Source organism: Triticum aestivum, chromosome 5A, assembly GCF_018294505.1.
Source record: "Triticum aestivum cultivar Chinese Spring chromosome 5A, IWGSC CS RefSeq v2.1, whole genome shotgun sequence".
Taxonomy (NCBI): domain Eukaryota; kingdom Viridiplantae; phylum Streptophyta; class Magnoliopsida; order Poales; family Poaceae; genus Triticum; species Triticum aestivum.
The window spans coordinates 389,488,411-389,508,642 of record NC_057806.1 but is presented as its reverse complement, the minus strand read 5'-3'; the positions used below and the strand labels follow the sequence as shown (position 1 = coordinate 389,508,642).

At 48.1% G+C, this 20,232-nt stretch overlaps 1 non-coding gene across 1 annotated transcript; it reads right to left on the bottom strand.

Annotated features, from left to right (window-relative positions):
• Positions 1-830: 830 nt before the first annotated feature.
• On the bottom strand, positions 831-903 carry TRNAF-GAA (transfer RNA phenylalanine (anticodon GAA)). Its single transcript has one exon. It is a non-coding gene; the product is annotated as a tRNA-Phe (tRNA).
• Positions 904-20,232: the final 19,329 nt, after the last annotated feature.

Genomic DNA, 20,232 nt, shown 5'->3' with positions numbered 1-20,232 from the left:
GTTGGTTGCAGAAGGGGAACGTGGCTTGATGTGGGAGACCTCGTCGAGCCAAGCGGTCCGAAGTCCAGCAGCGGTTTCGCATCGCCAACCACGCAAAGAAACGACACTGTAGGGGCGCCTTTTGCTTCCATACAAAATCCGCATATGCTGCCACCTCTCGTCCTATGAAACGTGCCGCGTACGCAGATCGAATCGAGTAGGATCCATTGGCTTCCCAGGCCCAGCAGATGTTGTCTTCCCTCTCGTTATTTAGTTCCACCTCTGTCACTCTTCCCCAAAGATGTATGTATTCCTCAATGTTAGCTAGGCCAAGATTAGGCCCAACGTCCGTTGTCCATGTATTTTCATGAAGGGCTTGTCGTACTGTTCGTGAGGCCCTTGTCCTGGGGACCACCATGCCATAGATGTTTGGTGCCACATCTTGTATTCTGTTGCCATGAAGACATCTGTCTTCCCAGAATAGGGTCGTGTTGCCATTGCCAATAGTTGTGTGCACCGCTGCCTGGTAGATTGCTCTTGCATCTGTTGTGATGTTGATCTCGAATTCTGCCCACGGTCTCTGTTCATCCGTGCAATTCGACATAGTTAAACTGGCAAGCACAACCTTTGACATTGTTTTGTATCATGTTGTACAATATAAAAAACTACCTTTGATATGCATGCAGATTGAGAAGTGATAGTACAATGTCCAACAAGGCAGCAGGTGAAAAAAGACAAATTAAATACGGCCACTGTTAAAAGTTTAAGCTAGTTTAGCTCCCTCGCTTAGCAAATAGTGCTACTGAACCTGCCTGAAGAAAAGATTAGGCCGTAAGCAAAAGAAGTTGGATTGCGGTGAGCGTGGATCGAACACGCGACCTTCAGATCTTCAGTCTGACGCTCTCCCAACTGAGCTATCCCCGCTGTGTGAAATTTTCATCTCATAAACATCTTAAAACTCATCACACCAGTCCGACTTTCTGTACTCTTATATGTCTACATCCTGCACAGTGCTCAGCAAAGATGCAATTTCCTCAAAACCGTCCCTATGCAGCAGAGATTCCGGTATCCCGTAAATTCTTACCCACACACAGAACAATTTAAACTTAGTAGCCGAATTCCACTCAACAACCTTCACACTCACATTGGTTCCCTTCAGACCAAACTAAGGATATTCAGTCATTTTGCTAAGCGTAGCGAGAGATGGGAATTGAGCTAAGAATTTCCTGTCCCCATAGCCTTTCACTTTCCAATCACCACCCCATGGGATTGCGCACTTAAAGCAATGGCCCGTGTACTTCCGTCAGCACTGATTCTTGAGATTAAAAGTTAGTTTGATGGCTATGAAGAAGTAGTAGAGTCACTTTAAGCTCACAAAAGGTAATACCCCCTCCAATCCAAATTAATTGTCGCAGCTCTAGTACAATTTTAGATCAGAGGGAGTAGAAAAATTCTTCAAACTAGATCCTAGTACCAGAATTCATCTTCAAATAGGAGTATACCAGAATCTCTAAAGAGTTAAGTCCACAAAGGATGCCGCAGTTTCCTTCTTCGCGAATGGTATGGTCTGCTTCACACAAGTTGATGAGGAAGAATAGTATGGCTGCATGCATCATTCTGATGCAGAGGCCGGGCCTGACCCTCCTTAAAAAAAGCTTCACCCAAGTTGATGAGGAAGAGAATAGAATCCATCAGTCTCCAATGGAGACGAAAATGGCATTTATGTCAAGAACAAGTCACATTTCAAATCCCTTTAGCACTCACTCACATACACTAGTATTCAAAGAAGACAACTTACTTCCATTACAAAATGACACCTGCTTCTGCATGTGCTGGTCCAAATAAGAGCATAACCCTGGCCTAAACCAAACAACACCATGTGAAACAAGTCTGTGTTAGGTTGATCTCTCTCGAACCCAACGGGTCGGACGGCCCCTGACTCGTGCCCTGATCGGGGGCGTCCAACCAAACCAGGTGGGGGTGGAGCACGACTTACGAGGTTAATCGCTGCCACAATCCCCACCTACAATCCCTACCGATCTAGGGTTAGCGCGGTGCTCACGGGAAGCACACCACCGCCGCCATCTCTCTGCCATCACCGGCCCCTACTTCACCATGGCCGGCGCTGGATCGAGTTCATCTGGACAAGCAGAAGGTAGGTTCACCGGAATGATCTAACCTATCCGATCCAAAGGATCTAACAATGGTATTAGAGCCATGCAAGGCTAAGATCTTCGGTAGAAAAGAAATCACAGAAAGAAATCCCCTCCCCCAAGAACCATAGACAGGGCAAAGAAATCTAAAAAAAAAAAGTTGCGCCGCCGCTCCGGCCGCGCCGTTCCTCTTGATCCCCACACGCATCGGCAAGCCGAGGTGCGGGGAAGAAGAACACCACCCCATGAGGGGCAAAGGGCACCGCGACCAAACCGCTCGACGGCGACGCGCTCACCGAGAGGTGGACGCGCAGCCGGCGAGGGGGAAGGCCACGGCGCCGCCGTCCGAAAGCTCCGCCACAATTGTCGTCCACATTGGACAGAGGAGGCGCTAGTGGTGGAGAAAGTTCGCGGGGGAGGAGAGTGCGGCACGTGGCACAGACGGGCCATCGGCAACTGTCGCCAGCTCGCAGAGCCGCCCCGTCGACTACCGCTGCGGGGAAAGATTGGATCACGGGCCCCGCCCACTCTGCAACAGGAAGAAATAAGAAGAAAAGAGAGGGGGAACGGGATGAAAGAGAAGCGAGCATGAGGCACGTGCGGCGCGGTGGTCTTCGACCCCGTCGCCGGCGGCCGGACTGCCTGCCGTTGGTGGCCGCACTCGCTCCAGGCACGAGAGACAATGAGAGCGGCGAGCAGGGGGAAAGGAGCGAGGGTTTCGTCGTGGTTGCGTCACTAGCTGGTCTTGATCAAACGATCCGCGCGCTGGACCGTTGGATCTGATCCAATGGCCACAAGTAAACCCTAGAACCCGCTAGGCTGCCGGGCCAAAAGTAGAGGCGGGCGCAGCTGCATGCTGGGCTGAAATTGCAGCTGCGGGCCGCCCAGGCCGGCTGCCGCGCCGCGGTGCGTAGTAGACAGGCCGTGGGCCGTTCCTTTTCCGCTGTGGGCCGCGTGTGCTAGGCTTCACTGTTGCTATTTTTGTTTTAGAAAATATAAAAGTAACCAGAAAATGAAATGTTCATGAATTTTAAAAAGAAAATAATAAAGTTCATGAATTTTTATTTGGTCAAAGAAAAGTTTCTATAAATAATAAAAAGTTCATGATTTTTTATTCATGTTTTTCCGCTGCATAAGTAATTAATAGTGCTCTTTTACAAAGAAAATAAAAGTTTAGATAGAATTATGTTTTTAAGAGCATGTTAAAGTGATTATTAGAATGAATATGAATATGTTAGTTTTATGACCAATATTATTAATAACACGATCATGTTTTATTATTGAAATTTAAAGGTGCATTTATTTCTAATATTTTGCCCAACGATAATATAGATTTAATTGCATAGACAATTGTATGTTTATTTTGACCAACATTAGATTAATGCATATGATTGTTATACTGATGTCACTTAAATTGTGATTTCAGGAGGCTTTCACTTGATGAGTTGCCTAAAAGATGTTCCGACACTCAGAGGTGACAATCACACTGAGTGGAGGAAGAAAGTTGAACTGGCATTTGTCTGTGCTGATCTGGACTGGGTTCTGGATGAACCACAGCCGGTCAGACCTACAGAACCAGTAAGAAAGGCCACTGATGATGATGCTACGTGGGCTAAAAAGAGGGGAGATTATGCTCCTTTGGAGATGTCATACATCATAGAAAACCAAAAGTGGACCAATGCAAACAAAAAGTGCATGGCATTTATAAAGAATACAAGTGAGAGCATCATTGTGGGCTCCATTGCAGAGTGCACTTCCGCAGGGGAGTTGCTTACAAAGATAAAGAGTCAGTTCACTGGCTCTTCAAAGATATATGCCACCCAGGTGTTAGAACAACTGGTGACAGAACGCTACACAGGTTGTAGTCATGGAATAAGAGAGCACATCCTTAGGATGAGCAATATGGCAGAAAAGCTAAAGACCATGGATGAGGATTTGGAGATCAAACCAAAGCTCCTGGTCCACCTGGTCATGGCTTCACTGCCAAAGGAGTTTGAAACTTTTGTTGTGAACTACAATATGTCACCTGGAATATGGGACATTGAAAAGACAATAGCAATGTGTGTCCAAGAAGAGGACGGACTCAAAGCCTCACATGGTGGTTCACTCAACTATGTGAAGGATCAAAAGAAAAAGAATTACAATCAAAACAACAAAAGTTCTCCTTCAAAGCCCCAAGGAAAAGCTCCCTATCAGCATCAGCTTCAGCAACAGCCTTTCCCAGTGGATAAAGACACTTGTCTCCACTGTAAGAAGACCGGGCATTACAAGAAAGACTGCCCTGTTTGGCTGAAGTCCTTAATCGCAAAGCAAGGGATTCCATTCGACCCGGACTACGCTAAGAAGAGAAAGAGGAATTGAAGTAGCAAATGGAATTCAAGCGGAAGTTGAAGTTGTCGGCGACATCTCCTTGGAGTTAGCTGATGGATTCAAGCTTCTAATTAGAGATTTTCTTTATGTTCCTTCATGTAATAGAAACTTAATTAGTGTTTCATGTTTGGACAAAGAAAATTATGAGTGTTATTTTCGACACGGCAAGTGTGCCATATGGTATAATAATGCTTATGTGGGTGATGCTTTACTACATGATGAGCTTTATTTGTTATCACTTCGTGAAAAAGTTTATTCCGTTCGCAATGTGAAAGTACATGTTTCCGTGTCGAATAAAGAACAAAAGAAAAGAAAGAGAACATTTGACTCGTCGAAATTATGGCACTGTTGCTTGGGCCATATTTCGAAGGGGAGAATAGAAAGGTTAGTCAAAAGTGAAATTCTTCCTCCGTTAGAATTCTCAGACTTAGAACAATGCGTAGATTGCATTAAAGGAAAGTATATAAAACAAATCAAAAAAAGGTGCAATCCATAGCACAAGCACACTAGAAATCATCCACACTGACATTTGTGGACCATTTCCTGTGAAAAGTGTGGATGGATATGACTCGTTCATAACATTCACAAATGATTACTCTCGCTATGGTTATATTTATCCAATCAAAGAAAGATCTGAAGCGTTGGATAAATTTAAAATATTCAAAGCTGAAGTTGAAAATCAACATGATAAAAGAATAAAGATAGTAAGGTCCGACCGTGGGGGAGAGTACTACGGTTGGCACACTCCATATGGCCAAGTCCCTGGACCTTTTGCGAAGTTCTTGCAAGAGACTAGCATAGTAGCCCAGTATTCAGTGTCGGGCGAGCCTCAGCAAAATGGAGTAGCTGAAAGGCGCAACCGTACACTTATGGATATGGTGCGCAGCATGATGAGTTATTCCAACTTGCCATTGGGATTATGGATGGAGGCGCTTAAAACCGCCATTCACATTCTCAATAGAGTACCAAGCAAGTCGGTGCCCAAAACACCGTACGAGCTATGGACAGGAAGGATGCCCTCCCTACAACATTTCAGGGTGTGGGGGTGCCCTACTGAGGCCAAACTGTTTAACCCAAACATTGCAAAGTTACATCCCAAAACAGTAAGTTGCCGCTTCATTGGCTATCCAGATAGATCAAAAGGTTTTCGTTTCTACTACCCAGACAGATATACAAAGTTTGTAGAAACAAGACATGCAGTCTTCTTAGAGGATGAAATGATGAGGGGGAGCTTGGTAGCTCGGAAAATTGATCTTGAGGAGAAGTGGGTGCATGCACCTAATCCGATGATTCAGGAGCCATTTTTCTCACTACCAATTGCAACACTATCCATGACAACTATGGGAGTAGACCCGGAACCTGTCCGTTAGGAGCCGACTGAACCCGTTGTTGAGCATGAAAGGGAGGTGCAACAACAAATTTTAGAAGAAGTGCTAGAAGTTGAGGCACAGAATGTGCCAGAAAGTGAGGCCCTTAGAAGGTCTACAAGACCAAGAAAAAGTCAGCTATTTCTATTGACTTTGAAGTTTATAACACAGAAATGGTTCATATGGAAAAATATCCCACTTCATATGAAGAAGCCATGAGAAGCCCTCATTCATCGAAGTGGATGAAGGCAATGGAAGACGAGATGAAATCGATGAGTTCCAAAGATGTTTGGGACTTAGAGGAAATTCCTAAAGGAGCCAAAACAGTAGGCTGCAAATGGGTCTACAAAATTAAGTATGACTCTAAAGGGAATGTAGAAAAGTATAAAGCATGACTCGTGGCAAAAGGATTTACACAAAGAGAAGGGATAGATTACAATGAGACATTTTCTCCAGTCTCATGTAAGTATTCCTTCAGAATCATAATGGCATTAGTTGCTCATTTTGATTTAGAGTTACATCAAATGGATGTTAAGACAACATTTCTGAATGGTGATTTAAAAGAAAATGTCTACATGAAACAGTCTAAGGGTTTTATCATGGAAGTCAAGGAAAATATGGGATGCCGCTTGAAGAAATCCATTTATGGATTAAAGCAAGCCTCTAGACAGTGGTATTTAAAGTTTAATCAAACGATTTAAAGTTTTGGATTTAAAGAAAATATTGAGGATAACTGCATTTATGCAAAGTTTAAAAATGGGAAATATATTTTCCTAATCTTGTATGTGGATGATATCTTGCTTGCTAGTAGTGATGTTAGTCTAGTACAAGAAACAAAGAAGTTCTTATCCTCAAATTTTGACATAACAGATCTTGGTGAAGCATCATATGTTTTGGGCATAGAAATTCACCGAGATAGGAAGAATGGAGTCTTAGGACTATCGCAGAAAGCATATATAGAAAAGGTTCTTAAAAAGTATAATATGCATGTGAGTAAAGCCACACCTTCTCCAATAGTCAAGGGCGATAGTTTTGGGAAAATCCAATGTCCCAAGAACCAGTACGAGATCGATCAAATGAAAGCAGTACCATATGATTTGGCAGTTGGCAGCTTACAGTATGCACAAGTGTGCACTCGCCCTGACTTAGCTTTTATCACCGGGGTACTCGGTAGATATCAAGAGAATCCAGGCATGGAGCACTAGAAGATGGTAAAGAAAGCATTGTGTTATGCGCAAGGCACGAAGGACTACATGCTAATATACAGGAGAAGTGATTCCCTGGAGATAAAAGGGTATCCAGACGCAGATTTTGCGGGGGGGGGGGGGAGAGATGATAGAAAATCCACGTCAGGATACGTCTTCACTCTCGCTGGGGGAGCTATTTCATGGAAAAGCTCCAAACAGTCGATAGTTGCATCATCCACGATGTATGCAGAATTCATAGCATGCTTCGAAGCCACAGGGTAGGCGATACGGCTAAAGAAATTTGTACCCGACTTGAAAGTGGTAGATTGTATTCACAAACCACTAAAGATGTACTGCGACAACCAACCCACGGTATTCTATGCTCACAACAACAAGTCGAGTAATGCTGCCAAAACAATAGAGATAAGGTATTATGTTGTGAAAGATCAAATACAGGATCAAACTATAAGTCTCGAGCATATAAGGACAAAGGATATGCTTGCAGATCCGCTAACGAAAGGCTTACCACCCAATGTGTTCAAGGAACACTTAGCCGGCATGGGTTTAAGGGAAAGCCTTATGATTCCTGGATAGGCCCAAAAGGAACAGAATTTGTTTCTGAACAAAATGTATGTTGTAGCTGAATGATCCTATAGGAAATTGAGCTGTGACGATGAAACATGCTCTATGTACCAATATGTGATGAAACAAATAAACTAGAAAGTATAAGGTTAAAAGTAAAGTTGAGATCAAGAGGGAGAATGTTAGGTTGATCTCTCTCCCGTTTGAACCCAACAGGTCGAACGAGCCCCTGACTCGCGCCCTGATGGGGGGCGCCCAACCAAACCATGGTTTGTGGGCCCTTGTGACCCGCGCTATATATAAACAGAGGTGGGGGCTGGGGCACGACTTACAAGGTTAATCGCTGCCACAATCCCCACCTACAATCCCTACCGATCTAGGGTTAGCGCGGTGCTCACGGGAAGCACACCACCACCGCCATCTCTCTGCCATCACTGGCCCCTATTTCACCATGGCCAACGCTGGATCGAGTTCATCTGGACAAGCAGAAGGTAGGTTCACCGAAATGATCTAACCTATCCAATCCAAAGGATCTAACAGTCTGTCCTCATCAACTGATTTCAACATCACTACTCTGAAATTTACATTAGTTCCATCGTTTTATCCAGGAAGTCCATTTTTGGCCTCATTCAAGATATTCACACTTTTCCCACAAAACACAAGCAAAATATTCCAGCGATGGGAAGTAACTTTTACCCTGTAAATAGGATCAATGGCTACCCCCGTGGAAACAAAAGGGAGCAGCACTGGAAATTTCAACTGTAAGCAAATTCAGAAGTTGTGGGGTCCCAATAAGTTCAAAATGTTTGTGTGGCGCCTTGCTCACAACAGTTTGGCAAACAGGATGAAGATTCAGAGGTTGGGCGTGGAACTGGACATAGCCTGCCCAGTGTGTCATCGGTTGAATGAGACGACGGACACATTTTCCTCAAATGTAAGGTAAAAGAATGTCGGAGCAGGCTGGTGTTGGGTCATCTTAGGGAAATCTTGGTTAAGCACAGCTCTTCCCATGAGATGCTTGGTGAATTGTGGAAAGCTGATAGTGCCTCCCAGCTGAGGGCTCTTATCTTGTGTGGGAGTGGTGGGATGTCAGCAAGAAAGCCAACACAGGGGAGCCAGTTTCTAGTCCTCAGAGATGATTTTGCTGCTGCTGGCACGGGAATATCTATGCACCCGAGAGATTTACTTCATTTTGAAGCAGTGGTGTGCCTTGCTGCTATTGATGGGGCTATCAGACTTGGCGCAAACCAAATTAATTTTGAGAGTCTGATGCTCCCAATCTTGTGAAAGCGTTGAACAACAAGGGGTTTGATATGGCAAAGATCGGCGTACTGGTGATAAGTGTTTCAAATTTTGAGTCTTTCAAGTTCTCTTTTAGTAGTCGTGTCTATTACACCGTAGCGCATGAACTTTCCCAAGTCGGGGTGAGAAATGAGTCCTAGGATTGCTTTTGGGTGGATGATGTCCCTAGCAGTATTGTAAACTTATTAGCCAACGATCATGTTGTGCCTGAATTTTAATGAAATGATATATTTCCTTTAAGAAAAAGGAATGTCAGTCAAGTGCAGCAAAAGTAAAAGCCAGGTAAGATAACAGGCACCCTACCCTGGTGCCCATCAAGCTAGTGAACATCTAGAACAACATTATCAAATCCAGCCTCCTAAAGCGGGGTGATCCAACACGAGTCCCCTGGAGCAAAAGCACCCTAAAGCCGAACAGTTTGCCACACCGACATCACCAGGAGCTGATGCGGTGGACGCGTGATTCGGTGGGCCCCGCTGCCTGCGAGCAAGGACCCACCTGTAAGGCAAGTTGCCAAGTGTGGCTTGGCTATTTAGCCAGCTGGAGCCAGTAGGCGTGGGTGTGTTGTGTATGATGATTCTCTGAACCTTTCTCACCTAACCTGTACCTCCTCCCTCGGAAAGAATCCTCTTCCCCAAGTCTCGATCTCATCCCCTTCCCCTCTCCGATCCCCTCTTGCAATGATGAGTTCGTGACAATTGGTAATCAGAGCTAGGTTTTTCCCACCCAAATTATTTTGTGTTGCCCCTCAAATCCTCTCGATCTAGCCGTAACATCCACCGCTGCGGGTGCAGTCTTGCTCCGGCGAGATCTGCTCGAAATCCCCAGCAGGGTTGGCCTGATTTGGAGCGAGGGCGACGGCGCCTCCCAGCAAACCTTCTGCTCAAACTTGCCACATCATTTCCGCCATGTCGGATCCACGGGAGAGCTCAAAAGCATGCTGCGGGAGCTCTTGAAGCGCTTCGATGAGACCACGCTTGCGGGCAACAAGCAGTGTGAGGCCCAGATCGCGTTCAATACGCAAGTCTCTGCAGATCTGGCGCACATCCGCAAGAAGCTGGACCTCACCCAAGATGACGTCGACGAGGTTCGGCAGCAGCGCGAGCTCCCACCTTCGCCGTCAGCAGCAAAGCGCCACCTACCGCACACCGCCGACCACCACGACAGCGACACCCAGGCCTCTGCGATGATGTCGCTGGAGCACGTCTGCGGATCTCATCCTCAAGGCCCAGCCGTCCGCCTCGCTAACAATGACCCACCTCTGCTACCCACGCAGCACACACTGTCGTACGTGGGCGTGGGGCAGACGAACGCGTTCATGGCGGGCCGCGACGCATGCACCGGGCAGCGCGAGGAGTACACGGTCAAGCCGCCGAAGCACGACTTTCCGCACTTCGACGGCGACGTGCCCAGCCTTTGGATTGACCGCTGCATCACCTACTTCGACCTCTATCGCGTTCCTCCGCATATCTGGGTGACCACCGCCTTGCTCTACATCGACGGCCACGCCGCGCACTGGTACTAGGCGTACCGACAAACACATCGCTCGCCGACGTGGGAGGAGTTCGCCGCGGCCATCATCAACGAATTCGCACCAGACGAATTTGAGATGGAAATGCATAAACTGCTGCAACTTCGCCAAACCGGCACCGTCTCCGAGTATAGGACGGGGTTCGAGACCCACATGTATCACCTTCTCGCCCTCGATGCGTCGCTCAACCCCAAGTTGTTCATCACCCAATTCCTGTTGGGCTTGCGCGACGATCTGCCGGCTGCGGTCCGCCTTCAGGAGCCGTCAAGCATCACGCGTGCAGCGGTGTTGGCCCGGATCATAGAAGAAGAGGCGGGCATGCAACATGCTCGAGCACGGATCATTCCGGCAGGGCGACCACCACCACCACCGCCGCCGCTGCCACTTCCTCCCAGCACCGTGGGGGCGCCATGGCCAGGCGGCGCGGCCGCCCCCAATGACGACCTGGCGCGTGAGCGGCAACTACGAGAGCACCGATGCGCCAACGGGCTCTGCTTCAAATGCAGTGAGCGCTACTCCCGTGACCATCGATGTAAGACGGCCACGCAACTGCTCACGATTCAAGTCGACAACTATGGAGAAGTGCTTAGTGACGATGCGGTGCACACCCTGGACCTGCTCGACGCACCAGCTGATCAAGACCCTGCGCCCGATTGTTGCATGCTCTCCACCCATGTGGTCGCCGGCACCAAGTCGTCGCGCACCATTCGTCTGCGTGCGCTCGTCGGCAATCAAGTCATGTTGCTTTTGGTGGACTCAGGGAGCATGCACAGCTTCGTCTCCAAGGCGTTCGCCGAGCGCGTGCACACTCCAACTATTCCTATGCCCGCGGTGGAGGTCCATGTGGCCAACGGCGAGCGCATGACCTGCAACAGCATGGTGCAAGGGCTGAACTGGTGGATTAAGGCCACACCTTCACCACAGATACGCGTCAACTGGAGTTGGGAGCTTACGACGGCGTGCTCGGCATGGACTGGTTGGAGCAGTTCAGTCCGATGAATTGCCACTGGCTCGACAAGACGCTGACCTTCAAGCACCACGGCGCCATGATCACCCTGCAAGGTGTTCGATCGAAGCAGCACAAGCAGGTGGAGGAGATCAAGCCAGAGAAATTGTGCAAATTGCAAGCCGGCAACGACATTTGGTACATGGCCGTGCTGGATTAGCCCCGCGCACTCGAGCCACCCGCAACCAAAATTCCACCAAGTGGTCAGAGCATTCTGACGGACTTCGCTGACGTGTTCGCCAAACCCAAGGGCCTGCCTCCTCACCACTGCTATGATCACGCCATCACCCTGGTGGACGACGTGCGCCCCGCCAACTCGCGCATGTACCGCTACTCGCCCCTGTAGAAGGACGAGATCGAGCGCCAAGTCCACGAGATGCTCCAGTCGGGTGTCATTGAGCACAGTATGAGCCCGTTCGCTGCACCCGTGCTGCTCGTCAAGAAGAAGGACGGCACCTGGAGCTTTTGCATCGACTACCGCCGGCTCAACGACGCCATGGTCAAGAACAAATTTCCCCTGCCCATCGTAGACGAATTGCTTGACGAGCTAGCTGGAGCAGCCTTCTTCTCCAAGCTGGACCTCCGCGCTGGGTACCACCAGATACGCATGCGCACAGGCGACAAAGAGAAGACGGCGTTCAAGACACACCATGGCCACTTTCACTTCAAGGTCATGCCGTTCGGGCTGACGAACGCACCGGCAATGTTCCAGTGCCTGATGAATGCAATCTTCGCCAAGTATGTGCGTAAGTTCATGATCATATTTTTGGATGACATTTTGATCTTCAGCAAAACTCTGGAGGAGCACCTGGAGCATCTTCGTCTCATGCTCGCTCTGCTTCGCGAGCACCAACTGTACGCCAAGCAGTCCAAGTGCTCTTTCGCTCAAGACGACATCTCCTACCTCGGCCACATCATTTCCAAGGCCAGCGTCGCCACAGACCCGGTGAAGACACACGCTATGGTGGCATGGCTGACTCCTTCAACTACCACCGAGCTCCGCGGCTTCCTCGGCCTCACCGGCTACTACCGCAAGTTCACTGCACACTGCGGCATCATCGCCAAGCCGCTCACAAGTTTGCTCACCAAGAAGGGCTTCGAGTGGACAGAGAAAGCGCAGGTGGTGTTCGATCTCCTCAAGCACGCAATGGTGACCGTGCCTGTGCTCGCGCTCCTAGATTTCACACGCCCATTCGTGATCGAGACGGACGCGTGCGACAACGGCGTTGGCGCGGTGCTGGCACGGGAAGGACACCCGGTGGCGTTTCTCAGCAATGCCTTGGGCGTGCGCAATCAGAAGCTGTCGGCGTATGAGGAGTTCATCGCCGTCATGGTGGCCGTCGAGAAATGGCGCACGTACTTGCAGAGGGGCCCCTTCACCATTGTCACGGATCACAAAAGTCTCTGCAACTTGCAAGATCAGTAGCTCGCCACCGACTTGCAACGCAAGGCCATGGCCAAGCTGGTGGGACTTCAATTCAAGTTCTGCTACCGACGCGGCAGTGAAAATGGAGCTGCGGACGCTCTCTCTCTAGTGGGCGCGACCCTGAATCTCGACGCGCTCTCCATCTGCCAGCCAGCATGGGTGCAAGAGGTGGCCAACTCTTACGCCATGAACATCGATGCACAGGATCGCCTGGCGCGCCTCGCGATCCACAACCCCGACGATGATGGCTACAAGCTCTACAAGGGGCTCATCCGCAAGCAGGAGTGCTTGTGGATCGGCAAGAACACGACTCTGCGCACCAAGATCATCAGTGCTCTGCACAACAGCATGCTCGGTGGTCACTCCGGCGCTACAGCCACCTACCAGCGCATCAAGAAACTTTTCGTCTAGGACGGATTGAAGACCGACGTCTCCGACTACCTGCGGCAGTGCCCCATGTGTCAACATGCCAAACACGAGCAATCCAAGCCGGCGGGCACGCTCACGCCCCTGCCCGTGCCAATGGCTCCCTGGCGCGACCTCACCATGGATTTCGTGGAAGGATTACCATCTTTAGAGGGCTTCGATTCCATCATGGTGGTCGTGGACAGGCTGACCAAATCAGTGCACTTCATTCCGCTTCGAAACCCATTCAAGGCTCCTCGGGTCTCCAAGGTCTTTTGGGATCAGATCGTCAAGCTGCACGGCATCCCCAGCTCCATTGTCTCGGACCGCGATCGCGTCTTCACCAGCGCACTCTGGCGCGAACTCTTCGCCAGTGCGGGCACCAAGTTACACTTCTCCACTGCCTACCACCCCCAGATGGATGGCCAGAGCGAACGCGTCAACCAGTGCATGGAGATGTACTTGCATTGCGCCGTGCACGACTCGCCCCGGCAATGGCGCTGCTGGCTACCTACAGCAGAATTCCGGTACAACTCGTCGTTCCACTCCTCGATCAAATGCACCCCTTCAAAGCTCTATATGGCGTTGAACCCAACCTGGGCGCCATGACTCTCTGGGACGACAAGACGGTGCCCAAGATCGACGGCAAGCCCTGGGACTGGGGACTGCACAAGGCGTGTCTGCGAGAGCAAATTCTTTACGCCCAACATTGCTTCAAGAAACAGGCGGATCAGCATCGCTCAGAGTGCTCCTTTGAGGTGGGCGACTGATACGTCCATTTTGCATCATGCTTTTGTATCCATATTTATTGCATTATGGGTTGTTATTACACATTATGTCACAATACTTATGCCTATTCTCTCTTATTTTACAAGGTTTACATGAAGAGGGGGAATGCCGGCAGCTGGAATTCTGGGCTGGAAAAGGAGCAAATATTAGAGACCTGTTCTGCACATCTCCAAAAGTCATGAAAATTCACGGGAGCACGTTTCAGAATATATAAAAAATATTGGGCGAAAGAAGTACCAGAGGGGGGCCACCCACCGTTCACGAGGGTGGGGGCCATGCCCTACCCCCTGGGCGCGCCCCTGCCTCATGGGCCCCCTGGTGGCCCTCCGATGCCCATCTTTGGCTACATGGAGTCTTTCATCGAGCAAAAAATCATAAGCAAGCTCACGGGACGAAACTCCGCCGCCACGAGGCGGAACCTTGGCGAAACCAATCTAGGGCTTCGACGGAGCTGTTCTGCCGGGGAAACTTCCCTCCGGGAGGGGGAAATCATCATCATCGTCATCACCAACGATCCTCTCATTGGGAGGGGGTAAATCTCCATCGACACCTTCACCAGCACCATCTCATCTCAAACCCTAGTTCCTCTCTTGTATCCAATCTTTGTATCCCAACCTTAGATTGGTACCTATGGGTTGCTAGTAGTGTTGATTACTCCTTGTAGTTGATGCTAGTTGGTTTACTTGGTACAAGATCATATGTTCAGATCCATTATGCATATTAATACCCCTCTAATTATGAACATGAATATGCTTTGTGAGTAGTTATGTTTGTTCCTGAGGACATGGGAGAAGTCTTGCTCTAAGTAGTCATGTGAATTTGGTATTCATTCGATATTTTGATGAGATGTATGTTGTCATCCCTCTAGTGGTGTCATCTGAACGACGACTACATGACACTTCACCATTGTTTGGGCCTAGAGGGAGGCATTGGGAAGTAGTAAGTAGATGATGGGTTGCTAGAGTGACAGAAGCTTAAACCCTAGTTTATGCGTTGCTTCGTAAGGGGCTGATTTGGATCCATATGTTTCATGTTATGGTTAGGTTTACCTTAATACTTCTGTTGTAGTTGTGGATGCTTGCAATAGGGGTTAATCATAAGTGGGATGCTTGTCCAAGTAAGGACAGTACCCAAGCACCGGTCCACCCACATATCAAATTATCAAAGTACTGAACGCGAATCATATGAACGTGATGAAAACTAGCTTGACGATAATTCCCATGTGTCCTCGGGAGTGCTTTACTTTATATAAGAGTTTGTCCAGGCTTGCCCTTTGCTACAAAAAGGATTGGGCCATCTTGCTGCACCTTATTTACTTTTATTACTTGCTACTCGTTACAAATTACCTTATCACAAAACTATCTGTTACCGATAATTTCAGTGCTTGGAGAGAATACCTTACTAAAAACTGCTTATCATTTCCTTCTTCTCCTCGTTGGGTTCGACACTCTTACTTATCGAAAAGGCTACAATAGATCCCCTACACTTGTGGGTCATCAAGACTCTTTTCTGGCGCCGTTGTCGGGGAGTGAAGAGCCTTTGGTAGGTGGAATTTGGTAAGTAAAAATTTATATAGTGTGCTGAAATTTACTGTCACTTGTTACTATGGAACATAATCCTTTGAGGGGGTTGTTCGGGGTATCTTCACCCCGACCAGTAGAGCAAAGAGTTGCTCCTCAACCTATGGAACCTACTGAAAATGTTTACTTTGAAATTCCTTCGGGTATGATAGAGAAACTGCTAGCTAATCCTTTCACAGGTGATGGAACATTACATCCCGATTTGCACCTAATCTATGTGGATGAAGTTTGTGGATTATTTAAGCTTGCAGGTATGCCCGAGGATGTTATCAAGAAGAAGGTCTTCCCTTTATCTTTGAAGTGAGATGCATTGACATGGTTGAGGCAGTTGGGGAACGTTGCAGAAAACAAAAAAAATTCCTACGGTTTCACCAAGATCCATCTATGAGTTCATCTAGCAACGAGTGATCGGATTGCATCTACATACCTTTGTAGATCACGCGCGGAAGCGTTCAAAGAACAAGGATGAGGAAGGCGTACTCGACGTGATCCAAATCACCGGAGATCCTAGCGCCGAACGGACGGCACCTCCGTGTTCAACACACATTCGGTCAGCGTAACGTCTCCTTCTTCTTGATCCAGCAAGGGGGAAGGAGAGGTTGAGGAAGATGGCTCCAACAGCAGCACGACGGCGTGGTGGTGATGGAGCTGCAGTACTCCGGCAGGGCTTCGCCAAGCACTATGGAGGAGGAGGATGTGTTGGAGAGGGAGAGGGAGGCACCAAAGGCGTGGGGTGAGAAGTCCTCCATGTCCCCACTATATATAGGAGGGCCAGGGGGGCGCCGGCCCTAGGAGATCCAATCTCCTAGGGGGTGCGGCCAAGGGGAGGAATCCCTCCTCCCCAAGGCACCTAGGAGGTGCCTTCCCCTTTTGGGACTCTTCCCTTCTTGAAACCCTAGGCGCATGGGCCTCTTGTGGCTGGTGCCCTTGGCCCATATGGGCCAAGGCGCACCCCCTACTGCCCATGTGCCCCCCGGGGCAGGTGGCCCCACCCGGTGGACCCCCGGGACCCTTCCGGTGGTCCCGGTACAATACCGGTGACCCCGAAACTTGTCCCGATGCCCGAAATAGCACTTCCTATATATAATTCTTTACCTCCGGACCATTCCGGAACTCCTCGTGACGTCCGGGATCTCATTCGGGACTCCGAACAACATTCGTGTTACTGCATATACATATCCCTACAACCCTAGTGTCACCGAACCTTAAGTGTGTAGACCCTACGGGTTCGGGAGACATGTAGACATGACCGAGACGACTCTCCGGTCAATAACCAGCAGCGGGATCTGGATACCCATGTTGGCTCCCACATGCTCCTCGATGATCTCATCGGATGAACCACGATGTCGAGGATTCAAGCAACCCCGTATACAATTCCCTTTGTCAATCGGTATGTTACTTGCCCGAGATTCGATCGTCGGTATCCCAATGCCTCGTTCAATCTCGTTGCCGGCAAGTCACTTTACTCGTACCGTAATGCATGATCCCGTGGCCAGACACTTGGTCACTTTGAGCTCATTATGATGATGCATTACCGAGTGGGCCTAGTGATACCTCTCCGTCATACGGAGTGACAAATCCCAGTCTTGATCCGTGTCAACCCAACAGACACTTTCGGAGATACCCGTAGTATACCTTTATAGTCACCCAGTTACGTTCTGACGTTTGGTACACCCAAAGCACTCCTATGGTATCCGGGAGTTACACGATCTCATGGTCTAAGGAAAAGATACTTGACATTGGAAAACTCTAGCAAACGAACTATACGATCTTATGCTATGTTTAGGATTGGGTCTTGTCCATCACATCATTCTCCTAATGATGTGATCTCGTTATCAATGACATCCAATGTCCATAGTCAGGAAACCATGACTATCTGTTGATCAACGAGCTAGTCAACTAGAGGCTTACTAGGGACATGTTGGTGTCTATTATTCACACATGTATTACGATTTCCGGATAACACAATTATAGCATGAATAAAGACAATTATCATGAACAAGGAAATATAATAATAATGCTTTTATTATTGCCTCTAGGGCATATTTCCAACAGTCTCCCACTTGCACTAGAGTCAATAATCTAGTTACATTGTGATGAATCGAACACCCATGGAATTCTGGTGTTGATCATGTTTTGCTCTAGGGAGAGGTTTAGTCAACGGATCTGCTACATTCAGGTCCGTGTGTACTTTACAAATATCTATGTCTCCATCTTGAACATTTTCACGAATGGAGTTGAAGCGACGCTTGATGTGCCTTGTCTTCTTGTGAAACCTGGGCTCCTTGGCAAGTGCAATAGCTCCAGTGTTGTCACAGAAGAGTTTGATTGGCCCCGATGCATTGGGTATGACTCCTAGGTCGGTGATGAACTCCTTCACCCAAATTGCTTCATGTGCTGCCTCCGAGGCTGCCATGTACTCCGCTTCACATGTAGATCCCGCCACGACACTCTGCTTGCAACTGCACCAGCTTACTGCCCCACCATTCAAAATATACACGTATCCGGTTTGTGACTTAGAGTCATCCAGATCTGTGTCGAAGCTAGCGTCGACGTAACCCTTTACGACGAGCTCTTCGTCACCTCCATAAACGAGAAACATTTCCTTAGTCCTTTTCAGGTACTTTAGGATATTCTTGACCGCTGTCCAGTGTTCCTTGCCGGGATTACTTTGGTACCTTCCTACCAAACTTACAGCAAGGTTTACATCAGGTCTGGTACACAGCATGGCATACATAATAGAACCTATGGCTGAGGCATAGGGGATGACACTCATCTCTTCTATATCTTCTGCCGTGGTCGGACATTGAGCCGAGCTCAATTTCACACCTTGTAACACAGGCAAGAACCCCTTCTTAGACTGATCCATATTGAATTTCTTCAATATCTTATCAAGGTATGTGCTTTGTGAAAGACCTATGAGGCGTCTTGATCTATCTCTATAGATCTTGATGCCTAATATATATGCAGCTTCTCCAAGGTCCTGCATTGAAAAACTCTTATTCAAGTAGGCCTTAATGTTGTCCAAGAGTTCTATATCATTTCCCATCAAAAGTATGTCATCTACATATAATATAAGAAAATGCTACAGAGCTCCCACTCACTTTCTTGTAAACACAGGCTTCTCCATAAGTCTGTGTAAACCCAAACGCTTTGATCATCTCATCAAAGCGAATGTTCCAACTCCGAGATGCTTGCACCAACCCATAAATCGAGCGTTGGAGCTTGCACACCTTGTCAGCATTCTTAGGATCGACAAAACCTTCCGGCTGTATCATATACAATTCTTCCTTAAGGAAACCATTAAGGAATGTCGTTTTGACGTCCATTTGACAAATCTCATAATCATAGAATGCGGCAATTGCTAACATGATTCGGACGGACTTTAGCTTCGCTACCGGTGAGAAAGTCTCATCGTAGTCAACCCCTTGAACTTGTCGATAACCCTTGGCGACAAGCCGAGCTTTATAGATGGTCACATTACCATCTGCGATTGTCTTCTTCTTAAAGATCCATTTATTTTCTATGGCTCGCCGATCATCGGGCAAGTCAGTCAAAGTCCATACTTCGTTTTCATACATGGATCCTATCTTGGATTTCATGGCTTCCAGCCATTTGTCGGAATCCGGGCCCGCCATCGCTTCTTCATAGTTCGAAGGTTCGCTGTTGTCTAACAACATGATTTCCAAGACAGGGTTGCCGTACCACTCTGGTGCGGAACGTGTCCTTGTGGACCTTCGAATTTCAGTAGGAGCTTGATCAGAAGTATCTTGATCATCATCATTAACTTCCTCTCTAGTCGGTGCAGGCACCTCAGAAACATTTTCTTGAGTTGCGCCATTTTCGGGTTCAAGAGGTAATACTTCATCAAGGTCTACTTTCCTCCCACTTACTTCTTTCGAGAGAAACTCTTTCTCTAGAAAGGACCCATTCTTGGCAACAAAGATCTTGCCTTCGGATCTGAGGTAGAAGGTATACCCAATAGTTTCTTTAGGGTATCCTATGAAGACGCATTTTTCCGATTTGGGTTCGAGCTTTTCAGGTTGAAGTTTCTTGACATAAGCATCGCATCCCCAAACTTTTAGAAACGACAGCTTAGGTTTCTTCCCAAACCATAATTCAAACGGTGTCGTCTCAACGGATTTCGACGGTGCCCTATTTAAAGTGAATGCGGCAGTCTCTAAAGCATAGCCCCAAAAAGATAGCGATAAATCGGCAAGAGACATCATAGATCGCACCATATCTAATAGAGTGCGATTACGATGTTGGGACACACCATTACGCTGAGGTGTTCCAGGCGGCGTGAGCTGTGAAACTATTCCACATTTTCTTAAGTGTGTGCCAAACTCGTGACTCAAGTATTCTCCTCCAGGATCTGATCGTAGGAACTTGATTTTTCTGTCACGTTGATTCTCAACCTCACTCTAAAATTCCTTGAACTTTTCAAAGGTCTCAGACTTGTGTTTCATTAAGTAGACATACCCATATCTACTCAAGTCATCAGTGAGGGTGAGAACATAACGATAGCCACCGCGAGCCTCAACACTCATTGGAC